General features: G+C 37.5%; 1 pseudogene; it reads right to left on the bottom strand.

Annotated features, from left to right (window-relative positions):
- Positions 1–669: 669 nt before the first annotated feature.
- Positions 670–7,835, bottom strand: LOC120124935 (annotated as a pseudogene).
- Between the last annotated feature and the right edge of the window lie 554 nt (positions 7,836–8,389).

Genomic DNA, 8,389 nt, shown 5'->3' with positions numbered 1-8,389 from the left:
AAATTGATACTCAAAGAAATCTATAAGCAAATGTTGTTGAGGGAAACATGATGCTTAAAAACACTTCCATTCCACGTCTTTTGTCCTATCCCGTAATGTCTTGTATAAAATAAGTGCTGAAGGTCTTGGTAAATCACTTTATGGATGTGTTGGGTGACTGCATTCGACAGGGTTCAAAAGTGCTTTTGTTTTTGGTCTTTCTATTACTGATAATGTTTTGGTGGCTTGTGAAGTGCTTCATCTTTTGCGCTTGAACCGTACTCGTTGAACTTGCCTTTTATGCACTAAAGTTGGATATGAAATGTTCCCAATTGGTTTCTTCTATGGATTTTTTTAGGCCAACGCTATTGCATAGCTTATAGTTTGGATGTCACGTGGAACATGTTGCAAATGAGTAGAGAGCAGATTGCATCAAATTTTCTGGTTGTCTGTTGTTAAAATCATGGTTTATGAGACAGTGAGCTGAACCCCAATACTAATTCAGATATGTTTTGTACGAAAACAACAATGCCTTGTAATTTTACATGGAGGTTGGACTCCTTTATTTACTTCAATCTGTTCTGTAAAATATCCACTCTCAAATACCAGTTTAATAATTACAGATAATAGAAAATCTCTCCAAAAAAAAAAGGAAGCACCATCAACTATCATTCATACAAACCAGGGATGATGATAATTGGTAAACCAAACACTTGAAAGTTTCTTCTGCCTCTCAGAGCTCCAACACGAGGTCTACAAACACAAAGCATTTTACTGGATTAGGACATTTGTTTCTAAAACTCCAAATAATCTCACCGGTATACATCCGTAACAGTAACAAGCATGTCAAAAGTGTGGTATACTATTATACTTACAGTCTGCATCTGTTTTGATCCAGCACTCTCGGTTTCCGTTCGAATCGTAGCAGCTGAGCGTGAACTGAGGTGGTTTAGATAGGCTCTTGTAGCGCCATACGTTCTTCGAAAGGGATCTGTGAGGATATATAATTATGTCATCATCTGCAAGCATATGACCTACGTCATACACAATGCCTTCCTTGTTCTCATTCTTCTGTGGCTTTCCGTGATTATATGTGCTTATATTTCCTCCAGTAGCTGCAGTAGAGCACCTAAAAGCATTGGGCATTTTCTTCTTCATAATTTGCACTGCAGATTTATCTCCTTCCTTCTCCGAATGCTGTTCGTCGTCACAATCACTCCACAAACTCTCATCTGTTATTTTAGTCCTCTGAAACAGCTCACCAAGTGAGGTCCTGTGTTCCTTTTTGGCCACTGTAGTTGTTTCTGACAATTCAATTGCTGAGCCAGAAAGATAGCCTTGGAGGGGACAAAGTGTAGCATCATTACCATTGGTATCTGGACCTTCATTTGGCCTTCCACTAAGAGTACTTGTGCTGCAATGACTGCTTCTTCCAGTGCTCAAATAACTGTTTCTTGCAGATGAATCATTGCAGCCTTCTTCTTTAGCTTCTGCTCCAAGAAACTTCTCCAACTCTTTATTAATGAGCTTGAGCCTATTCTCAGTGACTATTAATTGTCGAGGGATCGGGAATGTTAGGGTCCGAATCAAGGGTGCCAATGGCAAGAAAGCCTTGAAATAGCTTAGACATTGCTGATGATGAATCGTCTTTGTAGTCTTCTTCGTCTACTTGTGCTGCGTCTACGCCACCTAATGACTTTCGAAGGTGGTCTCTATGGGATGGCCTGAATAACTTGGTACCATAGTTCGGCTTTGAGTATAATTGTTGGTCATCCAGAGATGGGTTCCCTGTAAGACAATAACAAGAAAGCCTTGAACAAAACATGCAATTCATTTTAATCTCTATGTATGTACCATCATGTAGTTCTTTTTTGGTTTAAACCTATATTCCAGTCATTATAGAGAGCAGCATGAAGATATGATGTTCATGTGCATGCAACCTAAACGTGCATTGCCATTACAGTTTGCAAAACAAGCTATATGACAGGATGACAATCTGTTATGATGACAGTAAAGTTAGAGTTTGATCGTGTTGATTTAGGAGAAATGATGAAGGGAAGAATTGGGAAGCAACATCAGAAATTGGGGAAGGATCGAAGGAATTTAGGGATTGACATGGGGGCTAGGGATTGAGTTCTTATCTGACGAATTGGGAATTGAAGTAAAAATGAAATGAAGAGTAAGAGACGGGTTGAAGACTTAGGCTGGGGAAGGTTAGTGGGCTTATTGTGACTTAAACCAATATAAGTTACAAGTGGGCCTAGACGTGGGCTTGAGGGTTATTATAATTTAGGAGAGAAGTTTGGAGGATGAGTCAGCTTAGGACGGTTATTTTGTTAGATTTGTTATGACAGCTGGTACGGTATATATATAATTTGTACTAATCCTTTAAGGGTTATCTTATGAATGAAGAACATTTTCTGTATCTAAGTCTTTCTAATTCTGAAATCTCTAATTTCTTCTATTTTCTCATCCTAATTCATAACAAATTGGTATCAGAGCTAAGTTTGGAGATCCAAAAATCCATTATTTTCATGTTGGGAAAGACAAGAAAGATGCAAAAGAAGGGAACCATTGAGGTAACGGAACAAGCAGTAGAAGTGAAGAAAGAGACCTTACCATCTTGGTGGGTTGAGCAGAAAGCAGAGCTGGAGGGAAGGATACAAACCTTGGAGGATGGGATGATTGAGAACAAGGGTTATTTACAGAGAATCCTACAGTTGGCCAATCAGGCAGCTGAGGAAAAAGACTCACCTCAATCAGCAAGAATTCAACCATCAGCAGTTGAAAAGCAAAACAAAGGTGAAGGTCAGCAACCATGTTTAGTTACGGTTTTGAGTGAGCATGAGAAGTATACTTTTAAACCGAATGAACCGGGGATATTAGCTGCTAAACCTATGGAGTTTTCTAGTCCTCTACCTTTTAATTCAAAAGTGCAAGAAGAAAATATTATGGGCAGTGCTGGTGAGTTTAAAGTAGACAGTAAGGGTTTGTTTGGGAGTTCTGGGCCTATGTTACCTCGACCTAAATTGGAGTTACAGATGTTTGATAGAAGTAATCCCAGAGGGTGGGTTCGAAAATGTCAAAAATATTTTAAACTTTTAGGAGTTGTTGAGGAGCAGAAACTGGATGTGGCTGCAATGTATTTGATGGGGAAGGCTGAGACTTGGTTTGATGGTTATATTATGCAGAAGCATAGAGTGACTTGGCATGAATTTGAGGCTGATTTGTGTCATAGATTTTGTGACAGGAACTGTTCAGATATCATTGAAGAATTTAATAAGTTAATGCAGAAGGGTAATGTAGAAGAGTATCAAGAAATGTTTGAGGAGTTAAGACCCTATTTGCTATAACAACATCTATATTTAGGGGAGGATTATTTTGTTTCCAGCATCATTAGTGGTCTTAAGGAGGAACTAAAACATAAGGTGAAAGTGTTGGAGCCTAAGAACCTATCTGAAGCTTATAGGCAAGCTAAACTATATGAGTTAGCTAATGAGATTGAAGGAAAGAAGTACAAATCTCATAGCAGAATTTTTTCTTATACTCCTTCAAACAGTCAACAGAACAGTGGTAATAGGAGTTTATTACCTAAGTCAGTTCCTCATAATACCAACCCAAAACAGAATCTGTTGGATTATAGAAGAGCCAACAATTTGTGTTTTAAATGTGGAGAAAAATTTGTTCCAGGGCATCAGTGCAAAGTCAGACAGCTGAATTGTATGGAGGAAGAGGAACCTACAGATTCTACTGAACAGGATTTAACAGAAGGAGAAAATAGAGAGGTGGAAGATCAAGCTAAAGAAGCCCTGGATCAATGCTATTATAGGGAATGTGGGACATACTACTTTGAGGATTCAAGGTTTTATCAAGGGAAAACCTATTAATGTACTAATTGATAGTGGCAGCACTCATAGTTTTGTAACTCCTCAATGGGCCAAGGAAGGGGTGGAATTGGTTCATACCCAGCCATTAGTTATTACAGTAGCTAATGGGGAGAAACTGTTCAGTACGGCTAGAAGTAACAAGGTGAGTTGGAAGATGCAGGGCTATGATTTCCAGCATGATTTCAGAGTGTTATCTCTGGGAGGAAGTGATATGGTATTGGGGGTAGATTGGATGGAAGTATTTAGCCCTATAATGATAAATTTTAAAACTAAAACCATCAGTTTTGAGAAAGATGGGGAAACTGTAGTTATAAAGGGGTCTCAAAAGCTGCCATTAATCAGATCAATCTCGGGAGAGAAATTACAAAAGTTAGCAGAAAAAGACACTGAATTAAGTGGGGAGATTTATTTGCTAAGTGCTGAAGTGGAAGACAATGTAGTTCCTTTACCATTACAAGAACTACTGGAAGAGTTTAAAGAGTTTTTTGAAGAACCAAGGGGAATGCCTCCTAGTAGGAAACATGATCATGCAATTGTCCTTAAGCAGGGAACACAACCAGTAAACCTTAGACCTTATCGATTTTCTCATCATCATAAGACTGAAGTAGAGAAACAGATTACTGAAATGCTGTCCTCATCTATTATGCAGGTGAGTAAAAGTCTTTTTGCTTCTCCATGTTTACTTATTAAAAAGAAAGATGGAAATTGGAGATTTTGTGTGGACTATAGGGCACTTAATTCTGCTACAGTTAAAAATAAGTTTCCTATTCCTATAGTGGAGGATTTGCTAGATGAGTTGAATGGGGATGTTTTCTTTTTAAAAATTAATTTGAGATATGTATATTGGCAGATTAGAATTAATGAGGAAGATATTCATAAAACTACTTTTAGGACTTATCAAGGATATTATGAGTTTAAAGTAATGTCTTTTGGTCTTACTAATGCTCCAGCTACTTTTCAAGCTTTGATGAATGATTTGTTTGGAGCATATCTAAGGAAGTTTGTTCTTGTATTTTTTGATGATATATTGATTTACAGTTCTAGCTTGGCAGAGCATAAACAGCACCTAAGAATTATGTTGGAGGTTTTGTTGAAAAACAAGTTATATGCTAAAAGGAGTATATGCTTCTTTGGACAGCAGTAAGTGGAATATTTAGGACACTTAATATCAGCTGGGGGAGTGGCAACAGATCCTAACAAAGTTAAAGTTATGCAACAGTGGCCTTTGCCTAAGAATCTGAAAGCTTTAAGAGGATTTTTTTGATTAACTGGATATTACAAGAAATTCATAAGAGGATATGGAGAACTGAGTAAGCCCTTAACTAATATGTTGAAAAATGATGGGTTTTTTTGGTCTGAAGAAGCCATAACAGCTTTTGAAAAGCTCAAGGAAGTTATGTGTAATACTCCAGTGTTGGCTTTGCCTAATTTTGACCAGAAATTTTTTTAGAAACTGATGCTAGTTCTAAAGGGATTGGAGCTGTTCTTTCTCAAGCAGGGAGACCTATAGCCTATTTGAGTAAAGCTTTGAGGCCTAAGCATACAAATCTTTCAATTTATGAGAAGGAGTATTTGGCCATTTTGATGGCAGTTTCTCATTGGAGGCATTATTTGGAGAGTGGTTCGTTTGTCATTAAAACAGACCATGAGTCCTTAAAACATTTACTTGATCAGAAGTTAATTACAACTATCCAGAAGAAGGGACTTACAAAGTTATTGGGGTTGGATTATATTATTCAGTATAGGAAGGGTAAGTCTAATAAAGCTGCAGATGCACTATCTAGACAACAACTGGATTCTGGTGAATTTATTCAAATGGGAGTTATTGTTATAACTCCTGCTTGGGTACAGGATATTGAAAAAAGTTATGAGGAAGATGTTATAGCCCAAGAGAAAATTCCTATTATGGTTATTAAGCCAGATGAGCTACAGGATTGGAAATTATTGAAATGAGTATTATATTTCAAAAATAGAATTTATGTGGGCAGAAAAGGGGATTTGAGGCAGAAAATAATTGTGGCTTTGCATGACTCACCACAAGGAGGTCACTCAGGTATTCAAGCTACTTATCAAAAAATTAAGTCTTATTTTCTCTGGCCAAGGATGAAAATGCAAATTCAAGAGATTATACAGCAGTGTGATGTGTGTCAAAGGACTAAAATAGAACATATTTCTAATCCAGGGTTGTTACAGTCTATTGCAGTCCCAAACAATGCTTGGGAAGTGATTACAATAGACTTTATTGAGGGTTTGCCATCTTCAACAAAATATAATTGCATTTTGGTGGTGATTGATAAATTCACTAAATATGCTCATTTTATACCACTATCTCATCCCTATACAATAGTGGAAGTTGCTAGAGTTTATCTTGATCAGGTTTACAAGTTACATGGTCCTCCTAAGGTGGCTATTTCTGACAGGGACAAGTCTTTTACTAGTCTATTTTGGCAGGAATTAATGAAGCAATTGGGTTCAACTACATTATTTAGTACTGCCTATCATCCTGAGACAGATGGCCAGACAGAGAGGTTGAATCAATGTTTGGAACAGTATTTGAGGTGTATATGTTTCTTGAAACCAAAGACTTGGTATAAATGGTTAGCTCAGACTAAATGGTGGTATAACACTAATTACCACTCTGCTCTACAAATGACACCATTTGAAGCTTTATATGGGTATAAAGCTCCTAATGTGACATGGACTACAGATTATAGGGTGGAGGCAGTGCAGAATGTCATGCAAAACAGGGAGCAGTTAAATTCATTACTACGAGAACAATTACTTAAAGCTACTAACAGAATGAAGCAGATAAGTGATAAACATCGAACAGACATGGAGTTTCAAATTGGGGATAAGGTTTACCTGAAGCTCCAACCATACAGACAAACATCACTGGCCCTAAGAAGAAACTTGAAGCTTGCTGCTCGTTATTTTGGACCCTACAAGATAAAAGACAGAATTGGTCAAGTTGCTTATAAACTTGATTTACCAGCAAATTCGAAGATACATCCAGTTTTCCATGTGAGTTTACTTAAGAAGAAAGTCGGGAAAAAGGGACTTATCTCGATCGATCCTCCAGAGGTCGCGTCGGATGGACACCTGAAGATTTACCCAGCCCTCGTTTTGGATCAGCGAGTGATTACAAGACAAAATCGAGCAGTCATTCAACTGCTCATTCAGTGGACAAATATGGGAGCAACAGAAGCAACTTGGGAAGATTATACCGTATTGAGACAACAATTTCCTCAGTTTGATCCTTGGGGCAAGAATCGTCTGGAGAAGGGGGTATTGTTATGATGATAGGAAAGTTAGGGTTTGATCGTGTTGATTTAGGAGAAATGATGAAGGGAAGAATTGGGAAGCAACATCAGAAATTGGGGAAGGATCGAAGGAATTTAGGGATTGACATGGGGGCTAGGGATTGAGTTCTTATCTGACGAATTGAGAATTGAAGTAAAAATGAAATGAAAAGTAAGAGACGGGTTGAAGACTTAGGTTGGGGAAGGTTAGTGGGCTTACTGTGACTTAAACCAATATAAGTTATAGATGGGCCTAGACGTGGGCTTGAGGTTATTATAATTTAGGAGAGAAGTTTGGAGGATGAGTCAACTTAGGACGGTTATTTTGTTAGATTTGTTATGACAGCTGGTACGGTATATATATAATTTGTACCAATCCTTTAAGGGTTATCTTATGAATGAAGAACATTTTCTGTATCTAAGTCTTTCTAATTCTGAAATCTCTAATTTCTTCTATTTTCTCATCCTAATTCATAACACAATCACCAATGGCGAAATCCTTGAGTGGTTCATTGGTATTTTGACCGAACTTACGGTGAATCCAACCTAATAACTGCATCAAAAAGAGAAAACTTCAGTCCATAGAATCGAGGAAGATCATCATCATCGGCATAACTGAAAAGTGTATACCTTCATCTCTGCTCTCAGGAGATCTCAACTTTGATCACCTGTGGTGAAGTGAATGGACTGATGATCTAATTAACCAAATGATGATGGACTATTTATGAATGTGAAATGAATTGGGTCCTGGAAGCCTACTAAACATGTGAGATAAAGACGGCTGGAGAGAAACACAGAGATGATTACAAGATTTGGGTAGCCTATTAATTGTCAAGATCACATCATATACTCAAATGGAAAGGGGGGTCCTTTTCATGGTCTGTATTTTTCTTCCTGGTTTGTCAGAGTGCAGTAGATATTATTATGGTGGCGTGTACGAATCACACATTAAATGTGTAAGTCAAGATGAAATTCAACCGATGCAACGGTTGGAGGATCAATAAAAGGAAATGTGCCATGTTTCATGTTGACACCTTTATTATTTTGGCTAAAAAAACATGTCTGCATGTAGTTGGTCCTCTACTTTGGTTTCTCATTGAATGAACCATTGTGCGGTAGTCAAAGACTAAATGATATTTTATTTAATAAATATCCTTATGCTTGAAACATTGCAATACCGTTGAAGTTGCATTTAAAAAATTTCAATTGTACATTAATTTTAGC

Source organism: Hibiscus syriacus, unplaced genomic scaffold (genome assembly GCF_006381635.1).
Source record: "Hibiscus syriacus cultivar Baekdansim isolate YM2019G1 unplaced genomic scaffold, ASM638163v2 tig00110429_pilon, whole genome shotgun sequence".
NCBI lineage: Eukaryota > Viridiplantae > Streptophyta > Magnoliopsida > Malvales > Malvaceae > Hibiscus > Hibiscus syriacus.
This window is presented reverse-complemented; position numbering and strand designations above follow the sequence as displayed.